This window comes from Moschus berezovskii, chromosome X (assembly GCF_049115385.1).
Source record: "Moschus berezovskii isolate FMDL1 chromosome X, NW_MosBer_1.0, whole genome shotgun sequence".
Classification (NCBI taxonomy): domain Eukaryota; kingdom Metazoa; phylum Chordata; class Mammalia; order Artiodactyla; family Moschidae; genus Moschus; species Moschus berezovskii.
In genome coordinates, this window is record NC_142488.1 from 140,668,931 (window position 1) to 140,691,765 (window position 22,835).

The 22,835-nt window shown below is 41.8% G+C and overlaps 1 long non-coding RNA gene across 3 annotated transcripts in view; it reads right to left on the bottom strand.

The window, feature by feature from the left end:
* LOC148773480 (uncharacterized) overlaps nucleotides 1-22,835 on the bottom strand; it is a 92,385-nt gene that overhangs the window by 27,189 nt on the left and 42,361 nt on the right. For 2 of the 3 annotated variants that reach the window (XR_016036943.1, XR_016036941.1), the window contains exons 2-3: nucleotides 11,730-11,861; nucleotides 8,158-8,224 (exon numbers count right to left, since the gene is read on the bottom strand). This is a non-coding gene — a long non-coding RNA (uncharacterized LOC148773480). Of the gene's footprint in view, nucleotides 1-8,157; nucleotides 8,225-11,729; nucleotides 11,903-22,835 lie in introns of all 3 variants that reach the window. The other variant, XR_016036942.1, reaches the window with a different exon arrangement.

Consider the following 22,835-nt stretch of genomic DNA (forward strand, 5'->3'; position numbering starts at 1 on the left):
TGTGAAATGCTGGGCTGGATGAAGGACAAACTGGAATATCAATAACCTCAGATATGCAGATGACACCATCCTTATGGCAGAAAGTGAAGAAGAACTACAGAGCCTCTTGATGACAGTGAGAGTGAAAAAGCTGGTTTAAAACTCAATATTCAATAAACAAAGATCATGGCATCCGGTCCCATCTCTTCATGGCAAATAGATGGGGAAACAATGGAAACAGTGAGAGACTTTATTTTTGGGGGCCCCAAAGTCACTGCAGATGATGACTGCAGCCATGAAATAAAGACGCTTGCTCCTCTGAAGAAAAGTTATGACCAACCTAGACAGCATATTAAAAAGCAGAGACCTTACTTTGCCAAAAAAGGTCTGTCTATTCAGAGCTATGGTTTTTCCAGTAGTCATGTATGGATGTGAGAGCTGGACCATAAAGAAGGCTGAACATGGAAGAAGTGATGCTTTTGAACTGTTGTGTTGGAGAAGACTCTTGAGAGTCCCTTGGACTGCAAGGAGGTCAAACCAGTCAATCCTAAAGGAAATCAATCCTGAATATTTATTAGAAGGGCTGATGCTCAAGTTGAAGCTCTGATACTTTGGCCACTTGATGTGAAGAGCTGACTCACTGGAAAAGATCCTGATGCTGGGAGAGATTGAAGGTGGGAAAAGGGGACGACAGAGGACCAGACAGTTGGATGGCATCACTGACTCAATGGACATGAGTTTGAGCAAGCTATGGGAGATGGTGAAAGACAGGGAAATCTGGCATCTGCCGTCCATGGGGTCGCAAAGAGTCAGATATGACTGAGCAACTGAACAACACCACCAACAGTCCTTAAACTTAGAGCACAACATCGTCCATAGGAAGCATTCAATAGATCTTTGTAGAAGAAATTAACTCAGGACCTTAAATTTCAGGGAGTACTATGCCAACCTCGCCAGATGACTGCTGCACAAGACTTCAACTTGTTCTTTGCAGTCAGCTCAACTAAGGGACCCTGCTTATACTCTAGAGCTACTCCCCTCAACTCTTCCATCATCCTCCGAGCTTCCTGCAGCAGTCCCTCCTCTTACCCCCTTGTCACTAAAATCCAACACGAATAACTTTCTCATATCAAACACTAAAGAGCTGGTGACTTTGCAAATATCTTAAATAAAATAACCAATGGTCACAACCACTCCTCATCTTCCCCTAAGAAATTATGAGTAAAGACCTGGTGACAGTTTTCAACCTGGCCAACTGTTTGACAATCATCTACACAATTCATGCTGCAGCAGAGAAGTAGAAAATTCCCCACCCCAAGAGATCTCCCAACGGAGACTCTCAGCCCTGAGAGGGCTAAACAGTCAGTGGTGTTTAGTTTCAACAAAAAGCCTTAGGCAGCAAGGCACAAGAGACGTTACCTGGATAATAGACTTTGTTTTACACCAGTTAGGTTTAGCACAATTTCTAGAAACTAGAGTTTAACTGCTATCCCTACAGAGGTTCCCAGAACTCTCTTAGTGAAAATTCCTTCATGAGAATTAGCGTAATGGGTTTCCAATTAAGTCTTTTCAAATGAAGTCTTTCAAAATGAAGCTACCATAAATCTTCCATATAAGAGAGAAAACCCACATACTTTACTGAGGTTTTCTCCAAAATACTTGTGCCTCAAGGTTCAAGAGCAACCAGTATCATCTTGGAGTTGGAAAACTCTACTTTCTTTTCAACAGTGGAAGAGGTTTTCTGGAATTTCAGGATGTAAACTGGAAGTATTTCTTACAGAAATATTTTCCAAGTAATACCAATTTACATTTGTATATTGATATAACTTTAAAAATGCACAAATCTTATCTACATCTGTCTCATGAACATGCATAGCATGTTCACCGAGCTGCCAGGAGCTACCTCTCCACACATAACACGGTTCCTAGCAGAAAATGTGTTAAATGCATCCAACAGCCATAAAATAGACAAAGGTTTGGAGTCTAGTGGTTCAAGAGGTGTAGACCATGAATAACTGGCGCATGCCAATCCAGTGGAGGTGCCACACATGGCCTTCCATGCACACGTGAGCCAGCACTATCTTGGGCATGGGCGCGCTGCACCCCACAGAGGGCGCTAACAATGTGAGACGTGGCCTCAGTCAGTTTCTATGTTAAGCTGCCATTAGTGCCACCCCAGGGCCTGTCATTAGCTTCTGAGTGCTTCTTACACACACAGTACACATCAACCTTCCCCTTAAACAATCTAGACTGGGACTTAGTGAAGGTGGTGCACACATCTGTCTCCAAATCAGAATTCTGTCAGGAAGACGGTGTGCCTAGGGAATTGGGGCAAGCCTGTCCCTATCTCCCACCCAGAGCCAGGCTGCCACTGCCCTACCCTGTTTGGAAGGAGCTGAGGAAAAGCGCGCTTTCAGGTCGAATCTTCAACGACCCCAGCGAGAGGCTGGTGAAATTCTAGGGCATGGAACAAACCAGAACCAAGACAAACTATACAGGAATCTTTCAAACATGACTGCACAACAAACAGAAGATGCACAGCACACACATATATGAAAAGCAAAACCTACAGACTATTGAGTTGGCTTAGAAAAACCCATCGTTGAAATACTCTGCCAAAACGAGCAAAAGTCACTTAGCCTGATCTGTGATTCAGAGGTGTCTTGGGAGAAGTGATATCCAAGGTGAGGTTCTGATGGAAAAGAAGTGGCCCTGGAACTTTGCAGGATGACCAGCACAGAGAAGTGGGAAATGGCGAGAGGCAAAGCCAAGGCCAGGACAGTCAGGGCACGTCTGCTACTGCTAATGAGTTTGGGTGTTATGCTGAGGCGTTTGGCTGAAAGCGAACAGGATAGAAGCGAAAGTAAGGAGAATACTGACAGGGTGAGGAACTGAGAAAGCAGGCACGGGAAGTCACCAAGGAGGGGCAGAACCTGCAGCCCAGGCAGAAGAGTGAGTCTGGAGCAGAAGAAGGGACTCGTCCCTATCACGTCAGGAAGAAATGACAGGTCAGCGGACAACGCCAGAATCCAACTTCTCCTGAGCAACCCAGAGTCCATTCCATCCTTGTTGAATGTCAGGCAACGAAAAGCACTAGGGACCTTTTTTTTTTTTTTCCAGAAATGTTTCCTGGGCCAGTTTAGTTTTTTTTCCTAAGAAACCATTGCCACCAAGTCCTCGACACCACGACAGAATGTTCTTCAAGGGGCACACAGTCAATCTCTACCACATCCAACACCTACGGCCCCCAAGAGGATATCTGACACTCAAGTACTATCCCACCTAGATCTTCCCGTAACACCTATAACCAGATAGGTTTATTTTGCTTAACAAAGCAAATTCCTATAATAAAAAGAAAAGGGGGGATGGTGGTTGCGTGACAATTGGATTTTATTTATTTGAAATCACTGATATCATGAATACAAAAACCTGTTCAAACTTCTCAAGAGAAGGTGACGTTTCATAGCAACAGGCTACTAGTTATGCTTATAGAGGAAATTTACCAAACAGGAGAAAGTTGTGAATGTGACAGGTTTCATTAAGGGTCCAGGACATATAGATACACATTCCCCTAAAACTGAATAAAATATTACTGATGTCACTTTTTCACACTGAAGATTTGAGAACTAATGTTTACTATTTAATTAAAGAGCTACATTTCAAATGCCGGCCCAAGCAAGCCTAAAAGTTTAATTTTTAAATACCTGTTAAAATACCTGTACTGTTCCTAAACTGATGTACTCTGATAGAGATAAGCAGCCTGTTTCCACACCTGGAGCAAGTCTCATCTGTAAACAACGGAAATTCTGGAGGACTTGGTTTTTCCTTAGGAGACGGAGTGATGAGTAATAACAAAGACTGAAATCGGCTGATTTCATAAGATTTTTTATGCAAACAATTTAGGGATAAATGGAAATTTTTCTTCACCTATGACCCTAATTCACTGCAGATGCTGATGCTGATTGCAACCAGGAAATTAAAAGACGCTTACTCCTTGGAAGGAAAGTTATGATCAACCTTGATAATATATTAAAAAGCAGAGACATTACTTTGCCAACAAAGGTCCGTCTAGTCAAGGCTATGGTTTTTCCCGTGGTCATGTATGGATGTGAGAGTTGGACTGTGAAGAAAGCTGATCGCCGAAGAATTGATGCTTTTCAACTGTGGTGTTGGAGAAGACTCTTGAGAGTCCCCTGTACCGCAAGGAGATCCAACCAGTCCATTCTAAGGGAGATCGATCCTGGGTGTTCATTGGAAGGACTGATGCTAAAGCTGAAACTGCAATACTTTGGCCACCTCATGCGACGAGTGGACTCACTGTAAAAGACTCTGATGCTGGGAGGGATTGGAGGCGGGAGGAGATGGGGACGACAGAGAACGAGATGGCTGGATGGCATCACCGACTCGATGGACATGAGTTTGAGTGAACTCCGGGAGTTGGTGATGGACAGGGAGGCCTGGCGTGCTGTGATTCATGGGGTCGCGGAGAGTCGGACACGACTGAGCGACTGAACTGAACTGATGACCCTAATACAAAACTTATGCCAAGTTTCATCATGAAAAAAATTTTGAGAGATACTCAGAAAAGGTTTGTTTACTCATCCAGTATTTCGTCCTCTCAAAGGATCATAAAATGAGAGCCTAACCAGAAAAAGTCAAGAATACAAAGTGCAGTTTGGGGAAGCAGGAATGCAGACTTGCAGTTGATCTTTCCAGTTAGAAGGGGTTAATCTGGCACCATCTCAGAAATTAAGGATGCCAATGGATTTCTCATGGTGCTTAAACATGTCAGATAAAAAAGGACAAGTTGGGCAGGATAAGGAGAATAAAGGGGTCAGAGGTGATGCAGGAGTTGGTGGTGATGCTATTATTGTATATACAGTCCTCAGAGAAGACAGGGATCTGACTTATGGGAGTCATCACTGTGGAGCTGATATTAAAAATATGACTGAGTGACGGTGCATCCAGAGAGAGAGCAGAAAAAAGAAGACTGAGCTCCAGACACTCCCTGCTTAGAGGTCAATGTTTCTAAACATGGGTTTTATATTATGCAGGTATAGCGAGGGCAACAGGGCAGGAGATGACAGCCATAGAAGTGATTGGTCAATATGGGGAGAATTAATATCTAAACAATATTGAATCTTCCAATCCATGAACATGAATAGATCCCCTACTTAATTCCTGATTTTTTACAATCAGGCTTATGAAGCGTGTGACATACACTTTCATAAGACTTGCACCTAAGCATTTCACAGGTTCTTTTCTGCACCAGTACAGAGAAATGGGATTCTGTACATTGATCGTACAGCCTGTGATCTTGCTAAACCATTTATTAGGTCTAGTGGGTTTCTCACGGATTCCTTGGGATCGTCTCTGTATATAATTTATGTTTATAATTAGGTCATCTACAAAGAAAGATGGCTTTATTTTTTTCCTTCTAATCTGTATACCTTTTCTTTCTTTGTCTGGCCTTATTGCACTGGCTCATGTTGGAAACAGCGATAAAAGGCAATATATTAGCCTGGTTCGCAATCTTAGTGGAAAAGTATTCAGTCTTCTGCTGTTAAGTATGATGTAAGCTATATGTTTTACGTAAGGTTATACCAGATTGAAGAAATTCTCTTACATTTTGGTTTACTGAAAATTTTTTATCATTAATGTTGAATTTTTAAAAATGCTTTCGTGCATCTGCAGAGTTTGTCATATACTTTTGGTTTTCTTTTTTGGACTGAATATGGTGGATTATACTGTGATTTTTAGATGTTGAATCACCCTTATATTCCTGGGATAATATCATTTTATGATGTATTATCATTTTTATATATTGCCAGATCCCATTCAGTAATATTTGTTACAGTTTTCATGTTTACACTCAGTTTCCTTTTCTTAACTTTGTCATAATAACACTGATCTCATAAAAGGCCTTCCATTACTTAGATATATGTGGTCACATTTCTTACAAGGCTTTAGCACAGTTATTAACACAAACCTGAAGGTACATAAATGCTGTTAAGTAAGTCACTCAGTGGAAAGTCTTTGTGACAAGGGGGTGTCTTCTCTTAGACTCTCTATTTCCTGTCCCTTTTCCCTACCTGAAAACTAAGAGGAGCAAATTCAGTTACCTAGAAAGTCCCTTTCCAGATATAAATGTTTATGAAGCTAAATTTACAGAATTTCAGAAGTGTCAGCCAACTATGACAGGTATCATGCTCAATAAAAATCTTTATGTCCTGATAAAATTAATCTGGCTTCTTTACATAATATTTTGAGACTGTGATTTATTTATTTATTTGTTGTTGTTGTGAGACTGTGATTTAATTAACCTTCACATCCCCTGCCATTTAGCGGAGCTCTTTCTTTAGGACTAATGTCATAGAACAATGGATTTAAACCTTGGTGTGCCTCAGCCTCTTCTTAAAAAAAAAAAAGAAAAAAGTACTGACATCCTTGTCTTATCTCTCTAACCCAAACTCGATTCAGTAGATCTCAGGTTATATCTGCTTAATTTTTACGGTATCATGGTTGCAAACCATGGTTTGCTTTCTGCCTTCAGTTCACGTTGCTGCCACCAAGTACAGAGGTCTGCCCTTTGGGCAAGTTACACAATATTAATAATTCCTCGTCTGTAAAATCAGAACAGCTCCAAACGTTGTGAGCATTAAATGAGTCACACGTAAAATGCTCAGAATGTGGTAAGTACATGTAAGTGTTAAGTATTACTGCTATTTTATTATTATTGTCACCGCTTCCCTGGTGGCTCAGAGGTTAAAGCGTCTGCCTCCAATGCGGGAGACCCGGGTTCGATCCCTGGGTCGGGAAGATCCCCTGGAGAAGGAAATGGTAACCCACTCCAGTATTCTTGCCTGGAGAATCCCATGGACGGAGAAGCCTGGTAGGCTACAGTCCACGGGGTCGCAAAGAGTTGGACACGACTGAGCGACTGAACGGAGGTTAGGTTAGCCCAAGCCATTTGTTTCCCATTTTTAAGTAGTTGTGTGCTGTGCTCAGTCGCTCAGATGTGTCTGACTCTTTGTGACCCTATGGACTGTAGCTCACCAGACTCCTCTGTGGGATTCTCCAGGCAGCAATACTGGAGTGGCTTGCCATTCCCTTCTCCAGGGGATCTTTTTCACCCAGGGATCGAACCAACATCTCCTGTGGCTCCTGCCCTGGCAGGCGGATTCTTTATCACTGAAGCACTAAGATGGGAAGTCCATCTTATTAGAGTGTGTGTGTGGGGGGTCCCCTTTAGCATAGAAATAGATCAAAGACACATAAACTCTGTACCTGTTGACCAAATATACGACCAAAATATTACCATGAATTCAAGTAAATTGTATCTTACTTTTATCAGCAGCATCTATATACAGTTAAGTCATTCTCTTTATTCAATACAAAGATAATGCTTGGCTTCCCTGTAGATTTTCAGACCCCTGTAACCAATCTGAGTCTGATCCCCACTCCTCTTAAGGTTCTGAGTTCCACTGGTTGTGACCAACCGCTCCAGACATATCAAGCTGCCTTGGATTGTCTCAACATGCCACCCATCTTCCTGACTTCCTGCTCTCCTAACTGTACCATCTACCTCAAACACCCACCCATCTGCTTCATATTTAGAACATGGAGTCATGAATATCGACAAAATCCTCTTAACCCACTGGCCTGAGCTTTCCCTACAGTTGGTTAGTGAGGAATTGAAGGTGCCATCCAATTAAGTGCTCTGCTCACTAACAGGAACAACAATGAACAGGCATGGTTTTTTAAACAGGATAGAGGGAAGGTCAGGGATAGAGAGCAGAGGGTAGGTGAATGAATGGAGGTCTGTGGGCCTCAGGAGCACCAGAATGCCAGCACACATCCAGGAGGGCACATTGGCCAGGACCATGGGGCACTGATAAAGCCCAGAGAGACAGACCCAATGCCAGGCCCTGGCTCCACAATAACAGCTTACCCAAGTTACACTCCAGGGTCACTAGGCAAGATCAGTGGGCATGGGAAAGGGCCACCCTGACAGGAGATCACAGGGTCAAGGGCCCACAGCACCCACCATATCCCCAAAGGCTGTCTTGCTGAGGAGCAAGGAGAGGGCATAGACAGACTGAACATTTTAACAAACTATGCTCTGGAGCTAATCAAAGAAATGTTTTAAAATTCCCTTGCTAGAATAATTTTACTTACTCGATTAGGTTAAAATTATGGGGATTCACTTTTCTTTCTTTCTGGTGATCCAGCAGGACGGAGGCTCCTGTGGGGAACAAACAACAGACCGCTTAGAGAAAAACAAAGTTACATTTATCTTTACCTGCCTGAGTGCAGCATGATTTAAATTTTAGCAGTCCTCTGTGACTCTTTTAACAGCAGCATAAATGTTAGCTGCCCTGTAATTGGTAGAATACAGTTTTATGTACCATGATTCACAGACTCAGTTATTCAGAGCACCACCACTCCCTCCTCTGGGCAAGCTGGGAGGGTTGTAACACAGGTGGTTGAATTCAAACAGCCAAGATCCCACACAGCCTAAATTCTGCAACAAGTCAGTGTTAAGAGAGAAACATGTCTTAATTGTCCTGAAGGAATTATTAGGCTGCCTTTCCCTACACTGTGACTTCAGTATTCCTAAGCTCCCCACTCACTTTTCCTCCCCCCACACCAATAAAAAAAGAGTTATAAAAAAGTACATTCTGGATTACTTGATTTGGCTTTCAGTTTGAATAATTACCACAGTTGTTCTTTCTTTCCCCAGAGATTACCCTTGATAACCAATGCACTCACTTCTTCCAAATGATCTACTCAGCTTAGATACAAGAGTTATTTTGTATAGAAGAGGAATTTTGTTTCTTCACATAAGCCTAAAATCCTGCAAGAGTTCCATTTTCCTTCCTGATTTAAACATTTTATTTTAAATGGAAAAAAATCTGTTTTTTTTTTCTTTTTAAAAATGCATCCTTAAAGAACAGAATCGTATTTACAAAGAGACAGGAGGTAGTCTCCTCACATAGTGTTAAAGGGATTAGAGAGAAGACAGCAAATTAGACTCCAGTGTGGAACTACACAGGCAGAACTTCGCAGCCTTCAGATATCAAAAAAGTTATTAAAAGAACCACAGGACTGGGTTTTCAGCTTGTGAACAGACAATGTGAGTTAATGAGTCAAGAGGACTTTAGAGGACATTTCACTAGAATGGGTAAAAATGAATGGATAATGTAGTGTAATGGATACTACACTATACTGAATGGGAAAAAATAATTTGATACAAACAGCGAGAGCAGTAAAGTACTAAAAGTGAGGACTTTCCTGTTGGCTCAGATGGTAACGAATCTGCCTACAATGTGGGAGACTCAGGTTCCATCCCTGGGTCAAGAAGATCCCCTGGAGAAGGGCATGGCAACCCACTCCAATATTCTTGCCTGGAGAATTCCACAGACAGAGGGGCTGGTGGGCTACAGTCCATGAGGTCAGAAAGAGTCGGACACGACTGAGTGACTGACGCACACACTACACTACACGAGGCTGCCACAGACTGCAGACATCACGGAAGCTCTCTGGTCAAGGCAGGACTTGGGCTCCCCCTTGAGGGGTGGGAAGAACCTGACCAGACAAGGAAACCGCAGAACCTCACAAGGACATGAGGGAATAAACAGCTGTGGGGTTCAGGCTACAACGAACGGACATCACCAGATTAGAACAGAAGTTATGATGGGATCATGTGCACTGAACCTTAGGAAGGGCTGTGACAACACAACTGGAAGAGGATGATGTTCCTGGACACCTTCCTTTTCTCTGACCATAGCTGATTCCACATCTGGAAAGATTACGTTAAAAAAATTTGGCCCAACACATTTTACCAGAGCTTAGAAGTTTGTTTATAACTCTAGTACAGAGGGAAAAAAAAAAAAAAGATATATTCTCTCCAGAAGAGACTTGCAGTGCGTTCAGTCATTCTGTCTTTTCATAGTTTGTACTTATGCTATGGGATTAAACAGGTCTATAGCTCCCCACTGCCAGTTTTCCCAGAGGAACTGTCACTCCCAAATGTGCACAATCACACCGAGAGAGAAAGAATGTGCTGACAAGGCACGCTACAGTGACTGTCAACTCCAAGGCATGGCACTATGTACGGTGACTGGAGTGACAAAAGACTGCATGTAATATGCAGTTAATATTAGGAACCAAATTTTTTCAAAGAGTTTCATTTTTAGAACCTGCATCAGACCTAGGGTTTCCCTGTAACAAGGTCCTCTCACTGGCATTCCAATCTGCTTCCTGCGTAGGGGAGAAAGGAGTGGAGCTAAAACCATGAGGACTGCTTGCAAGTTTACTGCAGACCCCCTTATGCCCCCATTCCTCTGGGTACACCCATCAGGACTGCACACACTTCTGAGTTCAGGAAAGGAAATGGTTAAGAAAAGCTGCCAGAGAATGCCAGTCCATGGACTCACAGAAAGTCACAGCCACCTCTAGCTTACTCAGAAAGCTTTTTAAAGTTTACTGAAATGCTCTTTGACTTTTCCTGGGAAAGTTGTGGCATATATGAGAAGTATATTTCATTAGGGGACATTTTCCCTACTTAGTCGAATGACGCGTTCTATTTGAATTTGCTTTACCATGACAAGGTCCTCTATGAAAAGCAGCGGTGCCAGAGGCACTGAATTCATAACCATTTCAGAGTCAGTCTAACATTTTTATAGCTTCTGATTATCACATCTCAGAAGGGAAGCTAGAATGACCCCCATAACTCCTAGGCAAACACTCTAGCAGGTGTTAACAGCATGGGTGTGACAGCCAGACAGACATGGGACATGCCACACACCACGTGTGTGACCTTAGATAGGTTACCTGATCTGTATGCCTCAGTTTCCTCACTTTAAAATAACAGAAACTGCTTTATACAAGTCATCTGAAGATGAAATAACAAATATAAAGCATGTTGCATAGTTCCTGACACAAAGTATATTCTCTACAATCAACCTGTTAGTGTCTTATCCTGATATTTCTAACTTTTCTAAAAGCCTGTATTAACTGTTCAATATTGTTTTTTTGAATCAAGAGTAATTCATCTTTGCCATGGTTGTAGGTGTTTCTCCCTGAACCTATCTTTCTTACTCATGAGGATAATACCTCTTGCCCTCTAATCTCAATGTATTCTAGAAACTGAATATACAAAAGTTACTAAATAAAATTTTAATCTGAGATTGATTATACTGAAATAAGCTTGTCATGAATGCTGTCGATAAACAAAGGCATGTCAGATTCATCATATCATGACTCAGGTCCTGTTCCCAAACCTCCTCTGATGAATTCATTTTAATCATATAGTGACTCAGCATCTTCATGTGATAATGGTTCATGGGTTTTAATTTGCCAAATGTTGCTTCTAGATTATTTGCAGAAATGTCTGCTGAGCTCTTTCTTAGGAAAGTCATGACCTAGCTACAGGATAAGATGTTGGTTATTATTTTATTGCAACTTCAGCTAAATCATGTTTATTCCCAACTTGGATCATCTACTCATACAGCAATGATTAAATTAGCAGCAGTATGGTGCAGCTGGCAGGGTGTGGACTTCTGGGGTTTGAACACTGAACAGTCATTTACTAGCTGGATTGAATTTTCATCACTTTACCTTTCTGAACCGACATCTGAGAAATGGAAATAAAACAATTACTTTTTAAATGAGATGGTCTTAAAAAGCAGAGCACAGTTCTCGAAGTGAGAATAATTTTACAATGGAACAAAACAGCATCTACTTACAGTTCACAGATGCCAGCTTGACTGGGAATGAGAGGCACAAACAAGCTGCAGTAAGAGTCTGACACCGGTCTGGCACGCCTCTTCTCCTTCAAACTCCCAGTACGAGTAGCTACACTCACCAGACGAAAACGGCTAGAAAACATAAGTGTCCTGAAAGTATAAATGCTGGCCCACTGTTGGAAGCAAAAAAGGTGAGGATCAGTTTTCTAAAGCATATTATTTAGAGAGTCATAAACCAAGTAATAAATTGAAAGGCCTACTAATTACTAGGGAGAAGCTAGGGATAGGACCATAATGAAGTCCATTCATGCTCACAATCACACTGAATGAAAAGGGACTTACTGACCAAGCTATTTTTATTATTTGAAACTTCAGTCAGCACATTCACATGGAGTTTACAACTCTTCTGCTTCAGGGACAGGTGAAATCAATAGCAATCCCAGGGAAGTATAAGCAATTTCTTTCTGTTTTCTTTAGTGTCCCAAAGCAGTACATTTCATTACTTAAATGGTACACAATATAAAACTATGCCACGTTTCAGATAGGTGGTTCTCAACAAGGGGCAACTGTTCCCCTCCCTAAGGACATTTAACAACGTCTGGTGACATTCTGAGTTGCCAAAACTAGGTGTTACTGGCATTGGAGACTGGAAGAAAGGGATGCTACTAAACATCCTATCATGTACAAGACAGCCCCCCGCCCCCACAACTAACAATTATCTGGCAGAAACTACCAACACTACCAAGGCTGGGATCAAGAAGTGGAGACGTTTCCTAAAAATACTAATATAAAATGTTTTGCAAACCAGAAACCTGAACCTCACAAGCAAGCTGATAATTATAATCCTCAAAGGCAGTTCGGAGAAGGCAATGGCAACCCACTCCAGTACTCTTGCCTGGAAAATCCCATGGACGGAGGAGCCTACTGTAGGCTGTAGTCCATGGGGTCGTGACGAGTCAGACACTGAGCGACTTCACTTTCACTTTTCACTTTCATGCATTGCAGAAGGAAATGGCAACCCACTCCAGTGTTCTTGCCTGGAGAATCCCAGGGACGGCGGAGCCTGTTGGCTGCCATCTATGGGGTCGCACAGAGTCGGACACGACTGAAGCGACTTAGCAGCAGCAGCAGCAGCAAAGGCAGTTAACCGCTTTTCTAAATAAGAGCATCAGGTGCTAGGTATGACCAACTAAGATGATACCCACATCCCCATCTGTACCACTTTCCCACAGCAGGACTTGGGTATGCCTTTCTGCAACTTACTTTGTTCTCTGACCCTCAATATGTATAACCTAGAGAAGAAAAGAGCTTCCCAGTGACCCAGCACCTGTGTGGTAGAGCTAAATAAAGAATCCAGGCTGCTAAACTTCTAATTCTTCAATTCCCTGGACTCAACAAAGAAAAGAGATATTCGCCATCTATTTTAGTGTCTGTGCTAAGTCACTTCAGTCGTGTCTGACTCTTTACGACCCCATGGACTGCAGACCGCCAAGCTCATCTGTCCATGAGATTCTCCAGGCAAGAATATTGGAGTGGGCTGCCATTTCCTTCTCCAATTTTAGTGTCTAGTTAACATCAATTTTCTATTTAAACAGTTTATTTTCATAGATCCTATTTCTAGCTGTTCATGATTCCTTACACAATTAAACCGGCATACACCTTCTATTCATATAGTCAGTTTCTGATAAGTATTCTAAGGATAGCAAGACAAATCACACATTTAGAGCAACTAAAGATGTCCACTGATCTTTTTTAAAAAATGTGAGCATCATTCTGAGTAGAGAAGAGATGGGGTAAGGGAAAGACTCTTACAGGTTGTAGTTAATGAATCAGCAAGTACCAAAAGGTGTAAGAAATAACAAAAGATGACCTACCACTCTCACTTATAAGAGAACACAAATATTTACCAGCAAAAACAATTTCCATCTAGATTACAATATAATCTAGAAAATCAAACACATTTTGGTCAGGCAGCTTAAGAGCTTCAGGATTCTGTGCCCTGAGAACACAAAATACTAACCTGATGACAGAATTCCCATGTCCAGCAAGAGCTGCCAGACCCCTATTGGCATAGATCTACATTGGATGAAAGGACAGAAGCCAGTCTACCAGTTCTGATCCAACTCAGCTTCTAGACAAAAGCAAAGCCATTCACAGTAAGACATGGTTGGCACCATTTGTCAAAAAAAGAAAAAGAAATTTAATACCATCCCTTTCATGTGCCTTTTAGACAAGCAACTCAAGAATAAACGACATGCACTTCTTATTCATGTTTCAGATTTCAGCTCAAATATCACTTTCTTACAGAAGCTTATCCTTTTATACTTTTTCTTTACGTCACCTAACATTTAACAATTACACATCTTTCCAAATGAATAATACCTGTTTTCTTCCTTTGAGAATAATTTTCAGGAGAACAGGGATTATGTATATGTAACTGATGAATAAACCTCAACATTAGAACAGTCCAGGCACACAGCAAGTTCTCTGAATACATTCAGTTCAGTTCAGGTAAGTCACTCAGTCTTGTCCGACTCTTTGCGACCCCATGAACTGCAGCACGCCAGGGCTCCCTGTCAATCACCAACTCCCGGAGTTTACCCGAATTCATGTCCATCGAGCCAGTGATGCCATCTAACCGTGTCATGCTCTGTTGTCCCCTTCTCCTCCTGCCTTCAATCTTTCCCAACAGCAGGGTCTCTTCAAATGAGTCCGCTCTTCACATCAGGTGGCCACAGTATTGGAGTTTCACCTTCAACATCAGTGCTTCCACTGAACACCCAGGACTGATCTCATTTAGGATGGACTGGTTGGATCTCCTTGCAGTGCAAGGGGCTCTCAAGAGTCTTCTTCAACACCACAGATTCTTCGGCGCTCAGCTTTCTTTACAGTCCAACTCACATCCATACATGACTACTGGAAAAACCATAGCCTTGACTAGACGGACAAAGTAAGGTCTCTGCTTTATAATATCCTGTCTGGGTTGGTCATAACTTTCCTTCCAAGGAGTAAGCGTCTTTTAATTTCATGGCTGCAATAACCATCTGCACTGATTTTGGAGCCCAGAAAAATAAAGTCTGCCACTGTTTTCACTGTTTCCCCATCTATTTGCCATAAAGTGATGGGAACAGATGCCATGATCTTAGTTTTCTGAATGTAGAGCTTTAAGCCAACTTTTTCACTCTAATCTTTCACTTTCATCAAGAGGCTCTTTAGTTCTTCACTTTCTGCCATAAGGGTGGTGTCATCTGCATATCTGAGGTTATTGATATTTATCCCAGCAATCTTGGTTCCAGCTTGTGTTTCATCCAGCCGAGCATTTCTCATGATGTACTCTGCATATAAGTAAGCAGGGTGACAATACACAGCCTTGACATACTCCTTTTCCTATTTGGAACCAGTCTGTTGTTCCATGCCCAGTTCTAACTGTTGCTTCCTGACCTGCATACAGGATTCTCAAGAGGCAGGTCAGGTGGTCGGGGATTCCCATCTCTTTCAGAATTTTCCATAGTTTATTGTGATCCACACAGTCAAAGGCTTTGGCATAGTCGATGAAGCAGAAATAGTTGTTTTTCTGGAACTCTCTTGCTTTTTCAACGATCCAGCATATGTTGGAAATTTGATCTTTGGTTCCTCTGCCTTTTCTAAAACCAGCTTGAACATCTGGAAGTTCACAGTTCACGTATTACTGAAGCCTGGCTTGGAGAATTTTGAGCATTAATTTACTAGCGTGTGAGATGAGTGCAACTGTGCGGTAGTTTGAGCATTCTTTGGCATTGCCTTTCTTTGGGATTGGAATGAAAACGGACCTTTTCCAGTCCTGTGGCCACTGCTGAGTTTTCCAAATTTGCTGGCACTTTGAGTGCAGCGCTTTCACAGCATCATCTTTTAGGATTTGAAATAGCTCAACTGGAATTCCATCACCTCCACTAGCTTTGTGCGTAGTGATACTTCCTAAGGCCCACTTGACTTCTCATTCCAGGATGTCTGGCTCTAGGTGAGTGATCACACCATCATGATTATCTGGATCATGAAGATCTTTTTTATATAGTTCTTCTGTGTATTCTTGCCACCTCTTCTTAATATCTTCTGCTTCTGTTAGGTCCATACCATTTCTGTCCTTTATTGAGCCCATCTTTGCATGAAATGTTCCCTTGGAATCTCTGATTTTCTTCAAGAGATCTCTTGTCTTTCCTATTCTGTTTTTTTCCTCTATTTCTTTGCACTGATCACTGAGGAAGGTTTTCTTATCTCTCCTTGCTATTCTTTGGAACTCTGCATCCAGTTGCTTATATCTTTCCTTTTCTCCTTTGCTTTTCACTTCTCTTCTTTTCACAGCTATTTGTAAGGCCTCCTCAGACAGCGATTTTGCTTTTTGCATTTCTTTTTCTTGGGGATGGTCTTGATCCCTGTCACCTGTATAATGTCACAAACCTCCTTCCATAGTTCATCAGGCACTCTTGTCTATCACATCTAGTCCCTTAAATCAATTTCTCACTTCCACTGTATAATCATAAGGGATTTGATTTAAGTCATACCTGAATGGTCTAGTGGGTTTCCTCACTTTCTTCAATTTAAGTCTGAATTTGGCAATAAGGAGTTGATGATCTGAGCCACATTCAGCTCCTGGTCTTGTTTTTGCTTACTGTATAGAGCTTCTCCATGTTTGGCTGCAAAGCATATAATCAGTCTGATTTTGGTGTTGACCAAACCGGGGTTGCCTTCATGGCAGGCAGATTCTTTACCAGCTGAGCTACCAGGGAAGCTTCTTTATACATACATTTGAATAAGCAAAGGAATAAATTTAGCAGTCCTTTACTGAAATGTTTCTTCCTTGATAAGACAAGTGGTGATTAACTTTGGTGCAACCATTTACACATTTTTATCTCATCTCTTTGAGAACAAAATAATTCCAAGATTAGACCAAGTTATACCACAGTGAGGGGTATAATGTTTTGTTTTCTACTCTTCAAACAGAGATTAAGCCTAATATTTGTCTCAAAAAAATAAATTTGACTGTTATTATAGTCTGAGCAATCCACCAAGCAGCCTGCATCATAAACCCACAAACCTGGATGACAGATTCTGCTAACCACCTGAAGAAATACTTTCTGTAATCCATCTTAAAATACACAGCTGAATTCAAAGAATGCCCTAATCTGGGTATTACACACAGTATTTTTATGCCTACCTTTCCATCTGTATCAGCCTCAGATGAAAAACCAAATGAAGAAAACTTTCTGAAATAAGGTTCTTCAATTTGCAGAAATTTCATTGAAACCCACTCCCACATGAAAAAAAGTCACACCAAAATGTTTTTTTTAACACTTGTATCATGTAAATGACTATCTTTCTCTTATATTTTTTATTTAAGGACCAAAAGATGCCAACATTTGTTTGTATTTTTAGAACAGAAAAGACTGCCTATCTTTTATGACTGGAATAATCACAAATACCTAGAAATCACCCAGTAGCCAACAAAATGAAGAAATGTCATGAGATGTTTTATTTTCATGGATAATGGAAAAATAAGGTAGTAAACATTTCTGTTGAGATATCTGAACAACTATTCTAGCTTTAGTTAAAAGTTTAGTTTCTTGGGTAAAGATTTAAAAGATACTCTGAGGTCATTAAGGCAATTCTAAGTTGTACCAACTATACAATTCCAGTTGCAGGTTAGCAGTAAGACAAAAAAGAGATTAAGAGTCAAATAAATGGATTTTTTTTAAAAACAACACAAGAAAACAGATTGCAACAAAACAGGCAATTAGGCCAAACAGTCAATACTGACTTCTAACTCTACGGGACAACCTTCATTAGTGAATGCTCAAAGTGTTAATTCCTCAACACCTCCACCTATTAGCCAGCATCTTTGGGTTTGTAAAGCACTTTTATCATCTTCATCCTCATTCTCAGAGCAATACATATGGCTTCCCTGCCTGTTCTGTGTCTGACACCACCTGGAACGTGGCAGGATACAACAAAACATTTATTAAACAGACTAAACTTTCAAAATGCAAATGGTGACTAGACAGATGCACTGGCGTGTTTCTTCACAGGTGATCAGGAAGACGTTTCTCAGAACAGGGCTTCCCATGTTTGTGTTGAGTGGGACTCACCTGGGTGACCTTGTTAACATGAAGATTCTGGTACAGCCTCAGAGCCCTCACTTCTAATGGGCTGCCAGGTGAGGTCAGTGACCCAGCCCTACCTTCTCAGTGGGAAAGACTCGCTCTGTCTTGGGGGTGAGGAGGAGAGGGTGGTGGGCAGGGCTGAGTCGATTTCCTAAAACACGGTGAAGCCATGAGTGCTGTCATGTGTAGTTATTACTTAGTAATCATGCTCCTGCTCTCCAAGTAAGCTACTGTTTCAGTTGTGCACGCTTTTTCTACCCCCACTTGCAATTTATCATATTGTGTTTCGAATCGCTTTCAACAATCCATTTGCACCGGGCAAAACATCACTGGGATAAAGATAAACGCTATCACTAATACCACCAATTCACCCACTCAATGGACATGAGTTTGAGCAAACCCTGGGAGACAGTGAAGGACAGGGAAGGCTGATGTGCTGCCGTCAACAGGGCCACAAAGAGTCAGACAAGACTTGGCAACTGAACAACAATACCACCAAAGCAAAGAAAATGAGGTGAGTGGCCACTGCTGTTAACCAACAACCTCCTTGACTCGTGGACCAGGTCAGCAACAATCCACTTAAAATCCCTGAACCTACAGGACCGAGAGGAGGGTGGTGGAGAAATCAGAGATGCCTGGAAGGGAGGAGTGTGAACACCCACAGCAGTTCTTACTCCCCACGTTATCTTCAGTCTTGTACTGAATGTAGAAGCTGTTCTCAGGACATGGGGATCTCACCAGTGCTGCGATGCTAGACAGGAACATTATGATATGGAGGTGATGGCTCCAAGGCCAATGTGACTGCCACAGCCAAACACGAATTTTACTAATCTCTCAAGTTGAACACTTGGTTTTTCTTGGCCTCCTTCCATCTCCGGTTACAGTTTAAGTAATCAGTTCATAGCAGTACAGACAGACCCTCATCTCACGCAACGGGACAGTGGTACTTAGATAATTACATGAAAGCTCAAAAAAGTAGTATGATTTTTCATATAGTACCAAATGAATGGAAAACATATCAAAACTGTGAATGTAATTCTCATGTGATACTCAATTTACTACCAGACAAATGAAAATGACCCAGCCTAGGCTATCACGTTGGCACTTTGTCTCTCAACCCAGAGCATTAATCAGTCCTTAGACTATAAACCCACGCTGTTGCCACATTCTACTCCCGATAAACCCAAAGTATGCTCTTGCTTGGATGGATGGTTCTTTTCCATGAATCTGACTAATGGACATCTTCCAATTCTTTTTTAGTCTATATCAATAAGCAAGAAAACTGATAGCAAAGACCAGTCCAACACACAGCCTTATATAGGATTAAAAAAGAATCCTATGAGTCTGCTCACAAGTAGGTCCAAAGACTGACACAGGCAGACCTCGTTTCATTGTACTTTCTTTTACTGTACTTTGCAGACATTATGTTTACTAACTGAAGGTTTGTGGCAAGTTGAATGTAGCAAGTCTACCAGTGCCATTTTTCCAATAGCACTTGCTCACTTTGTTTCTCTGTTTTTGGTACTTCTCACAACATTTCAAACCCTCCACTAACAAAAAGATGATGACTTGCTGAAGACTCAGATGATGGCTAGCAAGTTTTAGCAATAAAGAATTTTTAGTATTAAGGGATGTGTATTATTTTTACATATTTTCTCCAACTGTGGTGTTGGAGAAGGCTTTTGAGAGTCCCTTCGGTTGCAAGGAGATCTAACCAGTCCATCCTAAAGGAAATCAGTCCTGAATATTCATTGGAAGGACTGATGTTGAAGCTGAAACTCCAACACTTTGGCCACCTGATGCAAAGAACTGACTCATTTGAAAAGACCCTGATGCTGGGAAAGACTGAAGGTGGGAGGAGAAGGGAATGACAGAGGATGAGATGGTTGGATGGCATCACCAACTCAGTGGGCATGAGTTTGAGTAAACTCCGGGAGTTGGCAATGGACAGGGAGGCCTGGTGTGCTGTAGTCCATGGGGTCGCAAAGAGTCGGACACGACAGAGTGACTGAACTGAACTGCACTGATATTGTTTTTAGACATAATGCAATTGCACACTTGACAGACTACAGTGCAATAACTGTTACATGTACTGGGAAACGCAATAATCCATGTGACCCACTTTATTGTGCTACTCATTGCACTGGGGTGGTCTGGAACCAAACCCACAGTATCTCTGAGGTATGCTTGTACAGGCAGTTTTAGCTGTTAAGGAAAAAACAAATTAGACTTGTCTAAAGTTGATACCATCATCTATTAAAGAACAAAAAAGAGAGAGAGAGGTTCTACGTGATTAATGCAACTATCATCACAGCCCCTATCCCAGCCTGTTGCAACTACTTGACCCGGGCCCTAAGCTAGTGGCTTTCAGACTTAGGGGCTTCAGTTCCTTATGGGAGGATGTGGGTAGAGGTGATCTCGGAACTTTTTAGAGAGATTCGCAATTCCATGTACACAAAAGCATTGTTTCTCGACAGAATAAATCATGTCTAACCTATGTGGAAGGCATCAAAACCTACATAAATACTAGTAAGATTAATTAGACACGGGATTTTAAAGTGTTAATTCATTGTAGTTCTCTCATCTCCATTACGGACTTGTTCAGTGGTGCCTAAGATTACAGATCCTGCCAAGTTTTTGATTAGAAACAAGTTGTCAGCCTGAGACAGTGACTGATGTGGTTGGGACATGAAGACATCATCTGATCCCCTAGATCTTCCTGTAGGGAGAAGTCACATGAAAGTGAAAGTGCAAGCCACTCAGTTGTGTCTGACTCTTTGTGACCCCATGGACTATACAATCCATGGAATTCTGCAGGCCAGAATACTAGAGTAGGTAGCCTTTCCCTTCTCCAGGGGATCTTCCCAATCCAGGGATCAAACCCAGGTCTCCTGCATTGCAGGTAGACTCTTTACCAGCTGAGCCACAAGAGGTATGTATAATAATTAAAAATTCATCCAGCTGTACCCTTAGATTAGTGCATTTTACTGTGTGTAAACTATGCCTCCGGAGAAGGCAATGGCAAGCCACTCCAGTACTCTTGCCTAGAAAATCCCATGGATGGAGGAGCCTGGTGGGCTGAAGTCCATGGGGTCGCTAAGGGTCGGATGCGACTGAGCGACTTCACTTTCACTTTCACACATTGGAGAAGGAAATGGCAACCCACTCCAGTGTTCTTGCCTGGAGAATCTCAGGGACGGGAGAGCCTTGTGGGCTTCCGTCTATGGGGTCACACAGAGTCGGACACGACTGAAGTGACTTAGCAGTAGCAGCAGCAAACTATGCCTCAACAGAAAAGGGCGGGTCTTCTTACTCAAATAGGTTAGGAAGCACTATCCCTCCAAATCCAGGCCATGATGAAAATTTTCCCATCTTTGGCAAATGGAAAAAAAGAAAATACCATAAGGAGATGGTGATAAAGCTATGTTTAGTTAACTCAAATAAATATCTTTATCCTGAGAATCTTTCCTACTTTTTTTGGCATCATTTGTTCTGAATATTCTTTCCTATATTTCATGGTATTGTAATCTCACTTCTGTAAGAACAAACAATGACAATAAATCATAGTGTTTTTTTGTTTATTTTTGTAGCTTTAGTATTGTTTGCTGTGATTGAATAGCTTTACTTGGAAAAATATTCATAAAAAGCTGGTCATTCACTTTTGTTATTTCTTTAAATGACTCCATGAAATGAAGACGTGTGCCCTGAACTTTCTCCGTGACCATCTTCTTGGTCCAGATGTACTTTAAGCTGACCATACGCCCATCCGTTGACTCTAACACCTCCACCCTTATTCACCTGCCAAGGCAGAGAAGTGCCACCCCTATGCCCACCTGGCCCTCCCCACCCCCACCCCTGCAGCTCCTGAAGGGGCAGCTCACTCGTACCTGGAGAGTCAGAGAAGTGGCCCTCTCCCCCAGGGAGCTCCAAAGGGTCCTCACAGAGTTCTGATAGAGGGGACCTGTATTTACAGAAGGCCCAATGCAGCACACACCCAATAAAGACATTATAAAACATCACGTCTTGGAGGAAGCAGAGCGGAGACTCTCAGGAGCCCACACACACCTGCAGCTGAGCATTCCTTGCCTGATCTTCAGACCAGGAGTCCAGTTGTCCACCACTCGGCTCCTTAAATTACGAGAGAAGTCACCGCCAGTCTCCCAAGCAGACACTTCAAACCCCACACCCCTCCTATTCCTGGTAATAGCCCAGCTCTCTGTGATCAAGGTTATGACTTTTAACACGTTTTCAGGTTTCTTTTTTGTTGTTCCTCAAGGAGAATTTCTGACTAGGTGGTTGGAAACTGGTACCTATAAAACCCCTTGACGTTCGCTCTGTCCTTTATCAGGTCAGCTGCCTGAACGATGATAATATCCCACAACGCCCTTCCTGGACAAGAAGAATTCTCTCCGTAAATCTACATAGAAAAGACAGAGACTCACTGAGAACACAGAACAATGTGACAATTTGTGAGCTGCCGACGACACACTACATAGAAAAATTACGGCCAAGTCCCTAAGTTTAAAACACTTATATCTTAGCATATGTAGCTAAGATAATAGCTATGTAACTACCTATTCTATTTATTTATGTGTTATTGGACCACTTAAGCTATTAAGTTATAGTAACTACTTTCCAAATGCTAAACTGCTTTAACTGTAAATAATTTCCTTTTACACAAAATTTCCAGGCAAAATATCTGTTTGTTTTTTTTTTTTTTACATACGATGTTTCTATCAATACAGTAAACTGAAGAACATTTTTATACGAATTCGGCCATACTGATAATTATACATGTCAACGTCTAGGAAGATTGGAAAATAAAATTTTTCCTATCTGGTGAGCATCTCGCACCATGATACAATTTGATAGCAGGTTGCTGTCTGCTTTGCTTTTAAGCTTCACTCAACTGCAGAGTTCACAGTTAGTTCCAAGCATCCTGGGTTCACCTACTTCATGATTCCATCGAGCA